Genomic DNA, 20,357 nt, shown 5'->3' with positions numbered 1-20,357 from the left:
AGATCTCTAAGGGTTATAGAGAACCAGAGGGTACCTCTTAATCTCACTAGAAACGCAACTGCATTAAGTTCCAATGACTCACTTATAATTTACTATGTGACACAGATAGACTGATAACACAATAAAACAGACTGGCATCAATAGTATTATCATTATTGCAATTGATATAATTATTCAAAATGATTGTAATGTAGATTTGATTATCATAAGTCTGTTATTTCCATCAGTATATTTATCATTTTTATTTTGTATGTAATCAAATTACTATAATCATGCTCAGCCTTTGCTATTTTATCATAATTATTTTAATGTTTGCATCAAGCAGATTCCTCATCAGGACCACTGACTGAGTAATAAGTATCTGTGATGAAATTTCATCTGCACTGCGGGAGTACAAGGATGAATAGTGGATAACGTGCCTACTCAACCCCCACACTTATACAAACCAATCATGAAGGTAAAAAGGGCACAGCCAAGAGACTTAAGTCCTTCACCCTGTGTGGTAATGTTGGCTAAGGGAAGGCTATACTTTCAGAAGGGGTGTGAATGTGAGATAGCAGCAACCCAAACAGCAATAATACAACAGTTCCAATATATAAGATTGTCCAATCAAGGTTTTATAAAAATATATATACTTTATTTTAACAAATCATGTATACATCTAACTATTAAAACACTATAAAAAGCCACCCCTGTTAAAAGTAAAGAAAACATGCAAAATTGGTATGTATAAGCACTCTGGATACATTGTCCAAGAGGAGACAGACAAGAAATGCAACAGTGTCACTCGAAAGGATTTGATTCTTGGGGAAAAAGCTCTAAAAGGTATTTAACAAGTATTCAGGATCGCAATGCCAGCAGGGTCGAACCAGGATTTTCAATACTATAGACGTGTGTCTAACTGGGCTTGAGTTGCTTTGATGCTAGGTGGTGAGTCAGTTCAAGTACTGCTCTGTGCAGTTTGAAAGGTCAATGTAGCATTAGGATCAATCTATTTATCTAGTGTTGTTTGAATCAATGAGCACCAATGGTTCAGGTCAATTAGTGATCTGATGATCCGGCAGTTTGAGTCGAACTGCAATGCAAAGTCCAGGACGTTTGGTGGTTGGTTCGATGTGGCAGTACAAAGTCATCTGCATCGTGTGCGTTGTGATTTTGAGACCCCCCTCTTTTATAGGCGAAATGCCCTTGTGTCAATTGCCCCTAGGCTTCTGATGTGAAACCTAAAGTGTTGTGGAGACCATAAGGAGAGAAAATCACAGAGAGAAGACAAAGGGATCCGTCCTCAAACCCACATGTGCTCCCTGACACTCTGTACAGTACAGTTCCACAGACTCTCTGGTCTGGTGCTAAGCTTCATAGTGAGAGACAGGCAATTGTTTTGGAAATGGTTATTTGAAGCCAGACCATAAGGGCATCTACTGATGCGAGATCCCAGGCCTGTCAAGGCAGGAAGGACTGGTAAGGGAGGAGTTACATTTCATCTCACTCAACAGAGACATGCATGCTGCCTTTTTGTCTTATTCACTTGAATACAGACCGGCAGACATACCTGTAATCCATAAAGCCTCCCATAGCTGAGTTTACAGGGATTATAGTAGTATGCTAAAAATCAGATGTGGCTTTAATTATTATGTGCACATAGGCCATACCAAATTCGGTATGTCATAGAGGTATTGAAATTGAGATTGGATAAACAGGAGCTAAACGCATCTACTGGGTATCCAGCATTAACCAGTGATGAGGAGCTACCACTGAGGAATAAGGAGTTAGTGCACAGTGTTCCGCAAATGTAACTTCTGAATATTATGCAAACGTATAGTGTTGTCCATTATTTATGACCCCTTACGCTTTAAATGTCATATAGATGTGTCCTTGTGTTTATTTAGAGATTGTTCTGAAGGCACAGAGTTAAATTCAGATAGTTATGTTTGTTCAGCATCAATTGGCACAGGGAACCAAAGGTAGATCCTGGTAGCTATTTGTTTCAAGCTAAGCAGGCGCTTCTAGGCTACAAGCCAGAGCTAAATCACTCTCCGTTCCCCCCTATTGAAATCCCTTGCTTAGATATTATCTGTTTATCCTGCCACTCGATGCGAAATGTATAATAATTAGGCTATGTTTGTAACAGAGGTGTAGACTTGAATGCAACTTCTGCACTGCATTGTCTTGGCTGTCATAGCAGCTGTTAAAATGCATAGCTGTGAAATCTGAACCTGCTCTGTGACACTAGACAGCGAGGCTGCAGTTCAAGATACAGATGAGTTAGGGCACAGGTGTACATTATGCTTTAGCATGGAGTTGAATGAAAGGGGCATCCGGTCAGCAGACCACCCTTTCTGTGATGGATTACCTGCATCATTTTAGTATTGATAAATATCAGAAAAAATAGGACTTTTACACCCTTACCCAATGGCAACCCTAACAATATCTAATATGTAATCCTCATTATTTTCAATGGGCAATTCCTATGACTTGCTTTGTTGACACATAGGTGTTCATTTTAAAAACAAGTTAACTTCACTGAGAGGACTGGGAATGTGTGTCTGCAACACTCTCTGTTCAGTTTGTTATTGCCAGAAAGGAGTGACAGTAATCTGGGAGGTCCTGAACTTCCATGCTTGCTTATGATTGCCAAAAATAATATTCAGTGCTGCATGTCTTACACTTGCACGGTGGAAGGCATTAACATGAATCCTGATAGATTACCACAGGATTTTGCATGTTCAAACAACATACACAATCCATAGGGATGCAAACATCTATACTTGCATGTAAATTCAATACAGGTGAAGATTTACAGCGTAGAGCTGCATGAGGTAGAAGCAGACTTTAATCTCCACCCCTAAGTATTTGAAATTGTATCCAATTCTGGATGAACAGGATAGGAAGATCAGGGAAGAGAGTGGATGGCTAGGGGTGTTCTGGATAGATTAGGTTTGGGGAAATGTGTACGTTTTGATGCTTTTTCTAATAGTGGTGATGCAGGTGCATTATGGAATGTGAGTAGCAATGCATTGCAGGCTCTGGTTGCACACATTGATGCCTGTTTTTGTGAGCATGTTAGTTTGTAGAGTGTAATGTGTAGGAGGTTGAGGTTTGCTTGTCTGGTGTTTGTGAGGGTGATGAATTGGTTGAAAAGGCAGGATGGAGTTTTGAGGTGGATGGCATTGTATATTATGCACGGTCCTTTGAAATCAATTCTCTGTATAATGTGGAGCCAGTGGAGGTAAGGGAAAGCTGGGGTGACGTGTGAGTGTTTTCGTAATTTCAGGATGCATCTTGCTGCTTTGTTCTGTAGGGATTGCCGGGGGGTCTTGCTGGGGAGTCCGGTGGGGGTTGCATTTCCTTAGTCCAGCTTGGACAGAGCTAGGGCTGGATCAGAAGTTGTCAAGGGGAAGGATGTGTCCTACCTTACATAGGAGGTGTAAATGCAGGTTACAGGTTTTGTTTATGGCATCTTTGTGATGTTTAAAGGAGAGGTGGGGGTAAATGGTGAAGCCTGAGGATTTGACAGGTATCAAGAGGGGTATGTGTGGATTGCCTGTGGTGAGTTCTTTAAACCAAGGGATGAGGTCCAGACGAGGTCCAGTTTGTTCCTGAGTTGAGGGCAGATAATGAGGTCTTCCATTTTGGATAAGTTGAGTTTGGGGAAGTGGGTAGCCATACAGATGGTGATGGTGGATAATTTCGGAGGGTGTGCAGTTTTAAGGGGAGGAGATTTGGAAGTGTATTTATGTGGCATCTACACATTGATTAAATTGATGCTGTGGGTTTTAATATTCTTTCTGAGGGCTTCAACATAGAGTTTGAAGAGGAGGGGAGAAAGGGAGGATCCTTGTGGATCCCAATACTTGACTGTGGTTGGATTGGTTCGATAGGGGGTATAGAGACAAAAGGGATCATTACGAGTTTGGAGGTAGCCATGGTGCTATTAGCGCCATGGCTGCCTCCAAACACGGGTCCGGGTTTGTTCTCACTGAATGGGGATTTAGCGGGTCATTCCGACCTTGGAGGACCCGGTAAGTCTCCATTCAGTAAACCAATCCCATTTGAGCCCCCATAGGGCTCAATGGGAATGGGGAAGGCACCATTAACGGGCCCGCAAATTGCGGGCACGTTATTAGCTCCAAAGTCCCTTAATGGGTCCCGCAAAGAACAGCTGGTCAGACCAGCCGTTCCTGCTGGGACCCGCTAAGGGACCTCGGAATAGGGCGGTAAGGGTTTACCGGCACCGGCATCCTTACCGGTGCCCGTAAACCCTTACCGCCCAACTCGGAATGACCACCAAAGTCTGTCCTGTCAGCGAGGAAGGAGATGCACCAGTAACAAACTGTGCCTAAGAGTTTCATCCTGTGGGACAGCATTTTCAAGTGAAAAAAGTAGTTGATTGTTTTTAAGGCTGCAGATCGGTTGAGGAGTAGGAGTAGAGTTACGTGTCATTTGTAGTTGATGTTGTGGTGGTCATCCAGAATGTTAATTATAGCCGTGTAAGTGCTGTGGCTGGGTTGAAAGCCTGAGTGGAAAGGGATGAGGAGGTGGTTTTTGTGGTGATGTGTTATTAGAGTTGGCTTGTGACAAAGCATTCTATGGTTTTGGCAATGTATAGCAGGATAGTGATGGGACTGTAGTTTTCAGGGACTGTGGGGTAAAAAAGCACATGCATGGCTCAGATCCGAATTTACTGGTAAGGAATGTGTCTAGTTGCAAGTAAAATATGGTCTGGCCCTTAAATGGGCTGCAACAAGATGACCTCCAAAGTATAGAAGGAATCATCATGAATTGAGTGAAGCACTGAGTATACTACTTTCTATATTCATAGACAATTGGAGTCCTTGTGTGCAAAGAATGATATGTCTTTTTTAAATTCATTCAAAATACATATTGTACACATCTCTGTAATTAATGAGTTTTCCAAACAGTTCCTTTGTTAGAGAATTTAAATAAGTCAGTCACTTAAATTCAATATGCAATAAAACATGACAATAGCATCCAAAACATCTGCCTGTTACTCTTCAGGATGATGTATACGCTTTTCCACTAGCACCTCTAACCTCATGCTTGGGGAAGAAATAATGCATTGTACGGTTACTAGTCTCTCACTGAGCCAACATGTTTGGGAAGACTAACAGACAGGTGTTTTGGATGTTATTATCATAGCTCCTTTTAATATTGAACGTTTTTTATGTGAAAATTATTATTTTAATTGAAGTACGCACATAATGATTAACATGTGACGTCTAGATGGCTTTCATGTAAAGAGGGAGATCATTCTTAGACCTGCATTATGTTATTAACGCTCTTATAATACATCGAATGTTTGGAAAACTGATTCGTTTCGGAGTGGTGTAACCATTTTGATATGATAACCGTGTAAATAAAAAAAGACACACAGTTCTTAGGGAAACTTGGGGTCCACTTGGTTATGTATGTTTGTGCTGCCCGCTCCACTCTTAAGTTTTTTTGTCTATCTGGGCTCCCTTTCTTTGTGGTTTCTGAATAGTCTATTAATCATACTCAGTGTACAAATGTGAGTTCATCAATATGTTGTTTTCACTCATGTTGGAAAAGTTGTTTGCTTTATTTGCTGCATCTAAGTTCCGAAATCGCTCCACTTGACCTTCTTCACGACATCATTTTCCAGATCATCGAAAAGACCATGCCAAGGATACATTGAAGCTGTTTGTCCCACTTTCCAGAACTGTCAAATATAATTTGCCCCATTATAGAGTAATACGTGAGGAGAGAAGTTAAATTGGTATTAACACTTGGTTTTGCTCTATCTACACATTTTCCTATTGCTCCTGTGGCTTTTTGTGTAGTCGTCAATAATATTGCCCTCAAAATGTAACAAGAAGTTGTGTCCTCATTTGCATGCGGAATACCACATGCAAGTGATGAAAGGTGCCATGTGATTTTACCAAATTAAATTACAGAGAATGATTTTACAAAGAAACTTAGATAACAAAATAATGGATGTATACGAATTGTTCGTTTGCAAATTGCTCGAATTACAATTGACCTTTTCACAATTGACCGAATTGTGAAGGTCAATTGTAACATATATGCGGGGGAAACCCCCCGCAACCCCCCACCCAACCCAAACCCGCCCCAAACCCTTCTATATATATATATATATATATATATTACCAAAGCGAGATATATATATATATATATATATATATATATATATATATATATATATATATATATATATGCGCTCAATTGTGAAAAGGTCAATTGTGACTCTTTAAATTCGTGCAATTGTGCATTCGAACAATTGCAAACTAACAATTCGGTAATACCAAAATAATATCACATTTTTTATTATTCCTTATTTGGGGTTCGCCCCTCCCAGTCCCCTGTTTCCCTATGCTTTTAAACCCACCCCAAACCTTCCCCACCCGTCTTATCCCTTACCACACATGATCTTTTTTTGTTTTATTGTTTCGTTATTAAAGTAATTCTCTGCTTATTATTCATTAAAATCACTGAATACCAAAAGAAATCCCCTTGGAGCTCTGAATTCTCTAATTTTGAAAGCTGGTGGCTCCACAAACAACGGCATGAGAGGCACCAGGCATGTGAACTATAGGCTAAGTGGTTGGTCTCACGCAAATCTTCCAGTGGAGCTGGATTAAGGCTGACAGCAACTCCCAGACGCATTTTGAACGTATGTGCATGGCTGGTTTGAGTCCACACACACGAGGGCGGGTGCTGTCTGTGACTGAACCTACTCTCTTTGGGGTCTACAAAGCCATCCACACAGGTCAGACAGCGTTATGCACTGTCATGGCCATGGGAATAACAGACAACTGAACATCCCTTAATAATGAAACAATGAAATACTTAGGCCCTCATTCCGGGTTTGGAGGTAAGTAACGCTCCTTACCGGCATGGCGTAAATAGCGTGTCCGGGCAGTCATCAGTCCGCTAATAGAGGACTATTACGACTTCGCGGGCACAAGCTTTATGCCATGCCGGTAAGGTCATTAGCACCATGCCGTTAAAGGCACCTAAAATGACCTTAGCGGCATCAAGCATAGCGCAGATAACACTACTGACAAGGTCCAATGCAGCATTAGCGTGACTGTTATTAACGGTCACCGCTATTAACGGTCACCGCTAATAAGCAGAACCGGAAGTAGCGTCATCGCACAGGAACGAGAAGGAGCACGGCGGCCATCTTTAAAAACACAATCCATTGCCATCCTCACCACACAGGACCCCTCGAACTCTGCTGTTTTTTGGAAAAGAACCACAAATAACACCACTATGCCCAAGGCCTTGAAGAAGGGAGCTGCCCGCCAGAGGAAAGAAAGGTTCAATGAGGATGAGCTTCAGATGCTGGTAGACACACTGCAGGAGCATGCTGCCATAGTGTTCTCAAACAACATTAAGAGAGAGGCAGTGCTGAAGAAGAATGAGATCTGGGCACTTGTTGCTCAGAAGGTCAGTGCTGTGGGGAACACCCCACGCACGATCAAGGACTGTCGCAAGCGCTGTGACGTCCTGCAACTTAGGGTACGAAACATCCTCTCAGTGAACCGCAGCCAGGCAATGGGAACAGGAGGAGGTCCCAGTTCCTCATTCAAGTTCACCCCATGGGAGGACATCTGCCCCAGCATGATAGGGATGTAGGGCATCGAAGGTGTTGGCAAGATGGAGTGTGGTGCCACAATATCGGGTGATTGAGGTGAGTGTCCAAAGTAAACATTGAAATGCCAAATCTGATGAAAGTCAACCAATATGTCAGTTCAAAGATTCAAGCTATGGTCCAACACACACACACACACATTCCCAGAAAAGTAGGCGGACGCATTACAGACACATGCAGATGCCTGCTTCAAGGCAATACAGTACATGACACATACCACACAAAGATGTAAATGCCATGAGTCACACAGCATGCAGGCCCAAAATACTATATATGTCAGACAGCACTGCTCTTGGGCAACATGAGTGACGCCAACGTATGCCTGCATGAACTACCCATGTATGAAAAAAGGTGCTCATCCAAACACAAAAGCCTATTACCCCCAATTGTGTGGATGAGCAATTGTCCTAATGTATGTATGATGCCCATAAATACATCACTCATGCCGTCCCTCTCTTTGACGCTCACAGGCACTGACAATGTCAGCGATGGGCAGGACACAACCCCTGCACAGTCCACACCCCAGAAGAGGTACCGGGATGACAGCAACCGCCCATCGACCTCGAGGGGACAACCCAGCACCGTGCACCAACAGGCAAGCCACCCGAGGTACCCATTACACCGGTGCCACCAAGGCCAGTAGAGGGTAAAGCACCACCACCAACCATTGGTCATCCTGATGATACAGGCGAGGCACCACGATCCGAGGAGTCGAGTTTGGCTGGAGAGGTGGCAGCCACAGCACCCCTGGCTGTGGAGGACCCACAGGATGACATATGGGTGCCCATTGAGGACGACATATCGGAAGTGGTCCGTACTCCAAGTCCACTGGTATCCCCACAAATATCGTCACTCGATACCGAGCACACCACCACCCCAGAGCAGTCTGGACAGGATCAGGTGGAAGGACAGTTCAGTCCAATCTTGACAACTAGGGAGGCTGAGCAGGCTGGGGAGGACAGCCAGGGACCGACTACCTCAACAGGTGCACCCACAGGGCCGCAGCGGTCTGACCTGCTCACTGCCCTCGTGCAGGAGTTTGTCGAGGACAACAGACTGGCCAGACAGGAGTGGCGTCAGGACTTACCCTCACTAGGCAGGTCCATCACGGACAACACTGCCTCCATGGCCAAATCATTCGCTGACAACACCAGCCGCCTCTGCAAGGAGGTCTCGGCCCTCCGGCAGGTCTTAGGCCGCAAAGCGGATGCCATGGAGACAGGGCATCCCACTACACAATCACAGCAGGTGGCCACACCGTCTTCCTCCAGTTCTACACAGATAAGCCCGTTCCGCAGGTCAGCACGTACCCTGCGCCGGCAAGACATGCCGCCCCCTGGACCAGGGAGTGCCAATTAATTGTCAGGGCAGCCTCATGTAGGCTTTGAACATGTGTGGGGGAGTTGTGGGGGGAAGCGGAGGGGGGTGAGGGTGTGTGGGGGAGTTGAAGGGGGGGTGGTGGTGGTATTTTGCACTTACGTTTACATTGTTACATTTAATACACCGGTTGTGTGAAAAACAGGACCTGAGTAGACATTCATCATTGCGCATGTGTCATTTATTCATTTACAGTGCATAGTGTAAATGTACCCCCACACCCAGTGCCCTCTGTCCAACCATCATGTCACCCTTTGCTGCCATGTGTGTCAGTAATATTGTGCAATCACTGACTGGCGCATAGCATGTCCCTCCTGTGCATCGGCACTGCGATGATGTCCAGCCACATCTTCTTCTTCCCCTTCATCATCACCAGGTGGTAGCAGTTCAATGTCAGGGGGCAGGGGCACGTTCCGGTGGATGCACATATTGTGCAGCATGAGACATGTCATGATGATCTTGGCCACCTTCTCGAGCCTGTAGAGGAGTGTCCCACCCGACCGGCTGAGGCAGCGAAATCGTGCCTTCAACAGGCCAAATGTCTGCTCGATGACCACACGGGTACGGGTATGGGAACGATTGTAGTCCTCCTCGTGCATGTTCTGTGGGTTTCGGACAGGGGTGAGGAGCCACGGCTGCAAGGGATAGCCACTATCACCTGCATGAGAGGGAATTAAAGGTAAATGTCAGGCGAATCATGATGGGCAGCTGTACTAGTCACACATGCCTGCAGGTTTTCGTTGGCCACATGCAAATGTCCCTGGATGTATTGACACCTTTTTCAGTCCCTCAATGTGTCCTGTGCAATAGACTGATGGTGTGGGTTGCATATTCAAGATGATACATGGTGTGCACTGACGTCTTGTTGCACATGCATCATGTACGCATACAACTGTGTTAGTGTCAAATTAGTGAGGTGTTGTGTTCTGTGAGATTTACTTAGAGGGAGCATTGGCGGTAGTCTGTGCAATATTGGGCAATCAGCGCTGATCATTCACAAGGTGACATGCAGCACTCCTGTGGGTGTGCCGGCCCTGCACCAGACAGTGGATTCCCTACTAGGTTCTGTTTGATGCACTCAGAGGGATGCTTGTCCTGTGTGGTGATATGCTTGAGACAGCAACATAGTGCATATGCACTGCATGATACTGGAAGGCGTTACAGAGGGTGAGTGCCGCTGATGAGTGGTGCACGTGTTGTGGGATCTGGGGGGTTTCCTGTTAGTCATGTAGTGCCAGGTGTCGACCTTACTTCATTCCTATGGGATTTGGGTGTCATGTACCGTTTGTGATGCTTTGGGGCACAGTGTTCGGTGATGTGCACATCGTGCAGTCACATCAACATTGGCAGCATGGTGGTGTGTGCATCTCTCCCCCCATTTCAATGCCATGTGCCAGTCATGCAATTTACCAAGCAGCCAGGCACATAGTCAAGCATTTTGCTCCATGAAGCGTGGTAGCGTGGGGTTCCACAGGACCATAGAGTCATGAGTTGATCCGGGATATTGGGCATAACAATGTGTGATGATCTTGCTGGCGTCGCATACCATCTGCACATTGATGGAGTGATATTGCTTGTTGTTGCAGTACACCACCGCCATGGCATGCAGGACCACCACTCCACGTGGGTGCATGCCTGCCAGTGCATGGAAGGCAACTTTTATATCAAATATCTCCTGGGGAGTCCGTGATAGGGATATTTAGTCCCTGGTGTGCTTGATGAGGGCATCCAGCAGTTGGTTTAGTATCCGGGAAAATAAGGGTTGTGATATGCCGTGCATGTGCCCCACTGTGTGCTGGTAGGTGCATGTTGCAAGGAAGTGGAGCACAGACACCACCTTCAGTAGAGGGTGGATGGCGGTGCGTATTTCAATGAGGCTCACTATGTCGATGTGTATCTGGTCCACTATGGTGGTGATGGTGTCCCGGTCCATACGGTACAGGGTGTGGATCTGCTCAGGGGTTAGGTTGAAAGGACTGGCTCTGATGCGAGGGATTGGGGGCTGCCGGTGGGTAACAGTGGCTGCACTGGTGGGGCATGCTGGGCCTGTCTCACCCTCCTTTTCCTCCTGCGTCTCCTCTGTGGTGGCGGCTGTTGTTGTTGATGTTGTGGCAATACAAGCATGTCCTCCAGCTCCAGAAATGCTGCTACTATTGGAATCATCACGGTGTGGGAGGGTGTGTGGTGTGTGGGTGTGCTCCTTTTGTACTGGCCAGACTCCTAATGCTGATTGTGTGCACCTGTGGCAGTAGTGAACACTGCTCAGGGCATTTTACGGTAGGTCAGCGATGCCGGTATTTACGGCATGCCGGTAACCACATTTTCTGCCTTCATGAAGCTGTTATTTGCATGTCCGCATCACTTGTGATCTACTCCAGTTTACGGCATGTCGTATTGCAGGCATGGTGGGTCGCATGCCTGTGCCCAGACCGCTATTAACGGCATCGTACTTTACGATGCCGCTAATAGCAGTCGGGCTGGTCAGAATAGCCCATAGCAATCGATGCCGGTATTCCTTTACCGACATTGTTATTCCCTTAGCATCAAGCTCGGAATGACCCTCTTATTATGAAATAAAATGTACAGGTTTATTCACCATACTGTAATGAAAAATGTGGGATCTTCCAAGAAACCAAGAATTAACAACTCCATCTTGATGAAGGACCATACTCCATAAGTCCTTCCCTCTCTTTTCTTTGGGTCCACCACCTTCACCATGCGTGGATCAAATGAAAGTCACTTCTAGTGTCTGAGGTTATGGGTCCTTGGCTAATTGGTTGGTGTTGTTCTACTAGGTGGCATGCTCCACTAGTTCCGGATTGAGAGCCTTGTGTGTGGTAGGCCACTTTTCTCTGTGTTCATCCATTACAGCAGACCTATCTAGGCTTAGGGATGACAAGACATAGGCCCTGACTTGCCATTGGCAGACCGTGCCAGAGTCTGCACAAACACTTAGGTGGTACGTGCCCTACCCATTAAGGGCTTTTCAGCTTTGGAAATACACATTTTCTTGGCATTCTCATCTTTTTTCTCTTCTCCTCTGAAGTTCTTTCCTACCTGATTTTCTCTGTGATGCCAGGAAATTAATGGGACTCATTGCTTTCATGCGTGGCTTACAAACCCTTCCACCTCATCATCTTCATGGACCATACCTCCAGATGTTTCCTCTCTTGTACACTCTCTCATTCCTCTTGGTTTTCCTTCTTGTCCTCCACCTTAAATTGTATTCATTTAAATTTCTCCCTCCCTCCTCTTCAATTACTAGTGACTATTTTCGGATCTTTTCCGATGTTACTAACAGTCTTTTCTCCTCTCCACGCTTCCAGATCTTTTCCAATAAGCTCCATTCTCTCTGGTACTCTTCCCTACCACTCCTCCGCTTCATTTGTTATAGTACCTCTTATCCCATCTTCTCCACTCTTATTAAGTCCCTTATCTCCCTCTTCTCTCTTTGTGGCAATCTTTTGAGATATTTTCCACGCTTCCTTGCAGTCTCCCACTTCCTGCTAACCCTCCTCCACTATTAGGCACTGCATGCCCTAGAATGTTGTGGACGAAAATGTGCCAGAAGGTTGCTTGCACAGTTACTTTCTGCTTAGGTGTGTTATAAGCACAACTGATCATTGTATTGCTAGATGGCATGTGGTCAGAAGCAGATATTTCAGCATGTTCTGTACTAGTGGGATTCAAGGATATTTAAAATGTTCCCTCTCAACTGCCCATGTTTCCTCTCCTAATTCCTGGCTTCCACTTCCCCCCAATACTGGTTATACCCACAACAGACAAGGCATATCTTTTTACAGAGATGAGGACAAGAGGTAGAACTATACTATCCAGTGGCCATGGACTTCTAGCCATGGTGTGCATCAAGAGTCTGCACAAGGTGCTTCATGTAATTCTGTCACTTCCTCACATTGACAGTGGTATGTGGGTGGATGGAGAGAGCCCTGATTCTATTCTGCAAGGCTTTCCAGAGTCCTAAGGGCTTCTAGGAAAGGGGGATTCGGACCAGAGTGGCCAAGCAAACATGGCACCTCCAGTGTGATCTTCTCAACAGGACCTCCAGCACAAACAGCAGATATTCTAACTTTGCCAGTATGCTTTGCCACCAGTGCCTCCTTCATCAGCTCCTGGGTCTGATTCCTCCTCCAGGTGAATAAATGGGGTATCATGAGTGGTTAAAGGAATGGTTTGGTCCAAATTTTTTATTGCCTCTACAGGTCGGCCATGTGTTTTTAAGCCTAAGTCGCTCGATTTTAGAAATATTTCCTATGGACCGTACGTGAGTTTTTGTCCATTAAACGCACGTGAAAACAGGCATCACAGAGCTCCCATTTTGTGATAATCCTATCATTTCCCCCATCGCCCTGGCTGACCTGCTTTTGCGACACTAAATCATATCCCCCGCCCCTGAGCCTGTCATCAGCAGACGCGTACCGCCCATTTCACAACGCCAAAGCACGTCTCGTGTCAACTTTCGCTGCGCTTCAGCTAATTACGTGTCGCCATGGAAATGGCAGGACGCCTCTTTCCTCAATAAGTATAAACAGACCGTTTCACAACAAACAGCAGCAGATTTTCGATTCCATTCCTCTCTGTGTGTTACTTTGAGTATTCTGTGACTCGTTTCTGTGCTCTGGTCAGCTACCTTCGTTGCTTGTAGTTCGTGTGAACAGATACCAGTACCACTGCTATAAATTATTTTAGTTTGTTTAACACACAATGGCTACAATAATGTCCTACATGCACGAGCCCCAGTATACCGAGGAGGAACTACTGGAAAGGGAAACACGCGAAAACGATGGGTCTTCGGACGGCAGTTGGGAGGACGATTCAACAGCTGAAGAGCCTGGACCTAGTCGCATGGACGGTGTTTCCACCTGGTGCACATGTAATCGGTGCAAGCTAATGCCAACTGAGTACGAGAACTGCTGCTGCTGTGAAAACTTGGGATGCGTGGCCTACATTTCGGAAGGCGAGCCACGACCACAATGCATCACCGAGCTGCCAAACTTCAGGGCAGCCTACCTCACACGGTCCGTGTTGAGGATGATGATGGTGCTTATGCACGAACTTCGCGCAACTGTTCGTCCTCGTAATCCGAGTAACGAGTAAGTATACTCTGCTTGTCATGCCACTCCTATTTCATGGTCTTCTGCTATATCCAAAATTACATATACATATCATTGTAATGCATGAAAGTCGTTCAATAGTGTGCAGTGTCTAGATAGCATTTGTCCAAGCAGAATGCCATTAGTTACAAGAATTGTCATTGACAACAAACGTTTATTAAACTTATCTTGGTCATTTAAAAACAGTGTGTTTCATTCCTTTTCACAGGTGGTACAGACTGGTGGCCTATCGTTCCTTTACATGTTGGCTTCACGGGAGGCTTGGACACCGCGTTCGAAGAGTGATACCCGCCTGTGCCGTTTGTGCCATAAGAGAAACGTTCCCGAGTGACAGCGGTCAGTACAGGGGATTTTCTCTCGCTGTGCTGCAACCTGACCTGTACAATGTTTAAAGTCTTGTATTTTTGTGTCATCAAAATAAGATACAAAATAAAACACCACATATATTTTAACAACAGTTGTTTCGATTTTTTAAATTAATCAAGTGTGTCTCCATTCAAGGATGGACGTCAGACATCTGTGCTCCGAATGGGTGAAGGTCAGGTTGCTGTGAAGCAGGGTGGTCACTATCTAAGCTAACATAATATATTCTCAATAATGCATGCACTAAATAACACTTGTTCAAAGTCTTTCAGTCGGTTATGTCTCTATAAAAGTCACACATATATCTATACTATCAATTAACATTGGATTATACAGGCCTTAGGTTAACGGTCTTGACCACTATAATACACTGTTTGAAGTGTGGGTCTGTGCTCACAAGAATCTCCGGTATGTGGCATTTGTTATTGATAGGCAACGATATACTGCAGTAGGGGACTAATGTTAGTTGGGGATCTGCTCGGTGGGCATCATGGCGTGGTCAGTGGTCTGGCACATGAAGAGAATACCTTGCAGGGAAACAGGGTCATAATGGCAGTAAGTTTTCCACTGGCGAGGGTGCGTGGGCAAGGACACGTTTGTAGAGATGAACGAGCTATGTGCTTAGTTCAGGCTGGTTCACATGCAGGACAGTGATCTCAGAGGAAGAGTGATGTGTTACATTTATTAGCTGTTGCAAATACCTCTGGAGTTTTCCAGTCAGAGTGGGAATGAGGGTGGGGGCCATGTGCTCTGCCCAGTGAGGCCTGGTCACCAAGATGGAGTGGAAAGGGGGTACAAAAATGGATGCCCCGTGTCCTGCTCAGTGGTCCCATCTACGCGAATGTCAACCAAAGTTAACATCACATAAGGGAAAGGGGCGAACCCACTACTGGAGGCACTTGGTCCGAGTTTCTACTGAGAAGTAAAGTAGGAGAGGGGCCTGATGGCCCCTCGCTCCCACACACTTGCCTGCACGCCCCAGACCCATCCATCCCACCCCCTCTATCAAAGGCGGTTCGCACCCGGGGATGAGCGCTGGCATGGGGGGCTGTCACGGGCGCAAACGGCCAAGGTGCCAAACAGCATGTACACTTCAAAAGGTATCCCACGCCCAGGGGCCATCGCTCACATGGCCTCCTCAGACCTCGTGTCTCCAGGCGCGCCTCCCTTGAGGCAGGCCGCCCCCCTGCAATCCACATAAGTGTGTATCCATTCAGCAGTCTTCCTGTGCCTTATCTGCACGCCCCAGGCCCATCCATCCCACCCCCCTCTATCAAAGGCAGTTTGCACCCGGGGATGAGCGCTTGCATGGGGGGCTGTCACGGGCGCAAACGGCCAAGGTGCCAAACAGCCTGTACACTTCAAAAGGTATTCCACGCCCAGGGGCCATCGCTCACATGGCCTCCTCAGACCCCGTGTCTCCAGGCAAGCCTCCCCTGAGGCAGGCCGTCCCCTTGCAATCCACATAAGTGTGTCTCCATTCAGCAGTCTTCCTGTGCCCTATCTGCATGTCCCAGGCCCATCCATCCCACCCCTCTCTATCAAAGGCAGTTCGCACCCGGGGATGAGCGCTGGCATGGGGGGCTGTCACGGGCGCAAACGGCCAAGGTGCCAAACAGCATGTACACTTCAAAAGGTATCCCACGCCCAGGGGCCATCGCTCACATGGCCTCCTCAGACCCTGTGTCTCCAGGCAGGCCTCCCCTGAGGCAGGCCGCCCCCCTGCAATCCACATAAGTGTGTCTCCATTCAGCAGTCTTCCTGTGCCTTATCTGCACACCCCAGGCCTATCCATCCCACCCCCTCTATCAAAGGCTGTTCGTACCCGGGGATGAGCGCTGGCATGGGGGGCTGTCACGGGCGCAAGCGGCTAAGGTGCCAAACAGCATGTACACTTCAAAAGGTATCCCACGCCCAGGGGCCATCGCTCACATGGTCTCCTCAGACCCTGTGTCTCCAGGCAGTCCGCCCTCCTGAAAACCACATAATACCACGACATACACACGTCATTCATTCACAAACACACCCCTGTTTCTAATACTTTATAAACCACTTGATATGTCTCATGAGAACATCTTTGTGCTTTGCAAGTCAACTCCTGAACCTTCTGCCTGAGAAGCACTGAGATCTATGCTAATCTGCTCGTCGTCGTGCTATCTGTTACCGCTTTGAGCAAACTCGTCAGTGTGCTACCTGTGACCATCTACCTGTTCTCCTGCAACATACTGCTCAGCCTGCTGAATCCAACTGTTTGTTGGTCAAAGGTAAGGCCATGTATCCTAGTCATATTTTGGTCATTTTTACATTTCTATCTATTTGCGATTTCAGTACCCAATAGAGCTATGGTCATTGGTCTCATTGCTATTGACTTGAGTTTCAATTGTTATGCTATCAATACATCTATTTATTTTCATCTGTGTCAATTGTCATCGAATTGCATCCTTCGGGGGTCCAGTCTATAATGTAAGCATGTTTCCTTTTTGTGCAAGACAGAACATCCAAGGGACGAGTCACATGTTCAGAGTTTAGTCACATAATTTAAAAAATGTCTGTAACTTATGCAAATACTAAGCCGCACATGATGAACTGGTATAGTTCCGGCGACCAAACCAAACCTTGCATTGAGCATGGTATGGTTCAGTTACTTTTTGATGACATTTTTATTCATCAAGGTTTTATAATAATCTTGATATATTACTTTTCAGAATTTTCAACAATGCCTGCCTGTTCGATTAGCGGTTGCCCTTCGAAGACCCATGCTAAATCTGAAGGCACTACAATGCATGTATTCCCAAAACTGTTGATTGAATAAGAGAATGGGTCAGACATTGCAGATATCCACTGGATGAGCTGGAAAGTAGAGTCCAACAAGTCTTTGAGGACAAGAGGGGTGATTGATACCATATCTGCAGCCGGCACTTTCCCTCGAACATGTACACCACATCTTGGGTAACAAAGAAGAATAAACGGCGATCGACACGAAAATTGCTCGCAAACGCTATTCCCACTCTATTCGTCCACATTCCGCCACTGGTGAGTCAAGTGCCCGTTTTTAGCTTTAGGCCTTGCGGTAGTGTGTAGGTAGCCGAAAGGATTCATCGATATTTTAGGTGTTGTTTCCAATTTGTAATACTTTCGACATTGATATGAGTGTATAGCTTTTTGAATAATGACATTTCTCAATATATTATTTTTAGATTTCATAACCCACAAACGAAATCTATATATGGGCACAGGGAACTGTGCTATATTGCGCATTACTCAAGTATTCTGTCTCCTTACATGGCAATTTTAAATATTGGCATTTCATTATCAAACAATAATTTACCTTTACAACTTCTTGACTATCCCTTGAATCTGAAGCAAGAACATTCTACTTCTGTGACGTGCTCACAGTTATCAACCACTTCTAGCGCGTATCAGGTAATCATACTTGGCTATTCCACTACAGACTTGTTTTATGCATGTCAAGTAATAGTTTTTATGTATCGTGTGATTATTTTACCAATTGTTTGGTTAGTGCTTTCCAATTGATATACACCTTAGTTGTCGTCCCCTGGTGTTCGTTTTCAGTTATAATTAGTGTTATCCATACTAATGCAAGCACTGTCTTTCAGGGAGAAGCTGAAGCGTCCACCACATTGACAACAGCCCTAGATCTTCTTCAGCAGCACGAGGTATGTATACTGACAGCTCCATCGACCGTGATCATCAGGACTGGAACACTTGTCGTTTGATTGTTCTACACCATGTTTCATTTGTGGTTAGCCATTGATATGTACCTGTGCGGTCGACCCCAAGTGTGTGTTGTGTTTTCAATATTGTAATCCTTACTAATGCAAATACTATGTTTCAGGCAGTTGTTGAAGCGTCAACCCACGCACTTAATGCAGAGCCTGACATTCAAGTAATTATTTCGGAAGTGCGCACCACATTTACAACATCCACAGATATTCTTCAGCAGCACAAGGTATGGATACTGACAGCTCCATCGAGCGTGATCATATAACGTGATTCCATTTGCTATACTTTCTTCCCTATTAACGCAAGTACTGTGTTTCAGGGAGACGATGGAGCTTCCACTACAATCACAAGATCCCATTTAGATGATGCAGATGTAAAGAAATCGGAGAAATAAGTCGATTAAATCTGATCATATTTAAATATTCCTTGATTCTTTTAGACAATGGGCCTCATTATGACGCAGGCGGTAAGTTACCGCCTGGGTCGTACCCTTACCACCATGGTGTAAACTATGTTTACACCATGGTGGATGGCGGATTTACCGCCCCATTCCAAGGTGAGTGGGGCGGTAAATCCCCATTTCCCTTTTACCCTTCCCCATTCCCATTTTTGCCCCATAGGGCATAATGGGAGTGGGGAAGGCGCTAATTACGCCACCGTAAATTACGGTGGCGTAATTAGCACCATGGTCCCTTAGCGCCATGGATTTTAACGCCTGCAAAAGCAGGCGTTAAACTCACCATGGCGCAAAGGGACCTCGGAATCAGGCGTTAAGGGTCGGCGCCGTTAACCCCTTAACGCCTGACATGTAATGAGGCCCAATGCAACATTTGTGGTTATCTCTTTATATGTACCTGTGCCGTCAACCCCAAGTATGTGTTATGTTTACAATATTGAAAACCATACTAACGCAAGCACTGTGTTTCAGGGAGTTGCTGATGCCTCCTCTTCAATACAATCATTCGTGGCAGTCCATGCAGAGCCAGAGGTATGGATACTGACAGCTCCATCGAACTAGGTCATCAGAGCTCGAATACTTGTCGTTTGATTGTTCCACACAATGTTTAAATCGTGTTTGGCTATTGAGATGTACATGTGTGTTCGTCCTCACGTGTGTTTTAAGCTAACAATATTTTGATACACAGTAATGAAAATACTATGTTTCAGGGAGTCGATGGAGCCTCATTCCGTGCTGTCTATGCGGATACAGAAAATATAGTTGTTGCAGCGCAAGAGGAAGGGGAGACATGCGGATATGAATCGGAGCAACAGCGTGCAGATGTTGAAGGTCGAGTCAAAAAAGTTGCAAAGAAAAGAAACAAAAATAAGGTTAGTTACAAACAGTTCATTTTTTGTGCTGGGTACTATTTTATGTTTTTTTTCCAGTCAATTGTACTATACTTTATCTTGTGTTTAAACTGACCATCCCTTTTCCAATCTGTCCTCTAGTTACCCGTGGGTCTACGAACTATACATACACAGACAGTGAAGCGAATGAGAGATGTTGCTTGCCAGACTATTTACACTATGGAGGCTAAGAAGGTACTATTAATTCAGACGCGGCGTGTTGAGACTCGGGATGCTCATGTCCAATGGCCAGAACATGAAATGAATATGTCCGGAGAATCCAGCAAAGTTGTATTGGACTATTGATACAGTACGACCGCACCACCACAACAACATGATACTGGATGTATTAAAGATAGCTCTGAAGTAGTCGCAGATCAATTCACACAATCTACACCCGCCAAAAAATTGCCACCAAAAAAGCTGTCGACATTGTTGTGTTCTCCCATCAATGTTGAGGTAGCAGATGTTGAAATGACAGAGAATGAACCAGCAGCAGCATTCACCGACGCATCAGAACTTGATAGCAGCGATATTTCTTTCAAATGTGGTGATATGTCCTCAACGTCACAGGCCGAAACAACTTTGACGCAGGATGACAGTTTAATGAAAGAGGGCAAATACATAGTATTCGACAGTTGTTTGATGGATATTATAAGTATGCTGAAATGTGGGCATTCCGTCAGAGGGAAAGTGTGTGGGAAGCCATTGATTCATGTGACTCGTAAAAAACAAGG

Source organism: Ambystoma mexicanum, chromosome 5q (genome assembly GCF_040938575.1).
Source record: "Ambystoma mexicanum isolate Mex_15411 chromosome 5q, UKY_AmexF1_1, whole genome shotgun sequence".
In the NCBI taxonomy this organism is placed as follows: Eukaryota; Metazoa; Chordata; class Amphibia; order Caudata; family Ambystomatidae; genus Ambystoma; species Ambystoma mexicanum.
Note: the sequence above shows the minus strand (reverse complement) of the source record.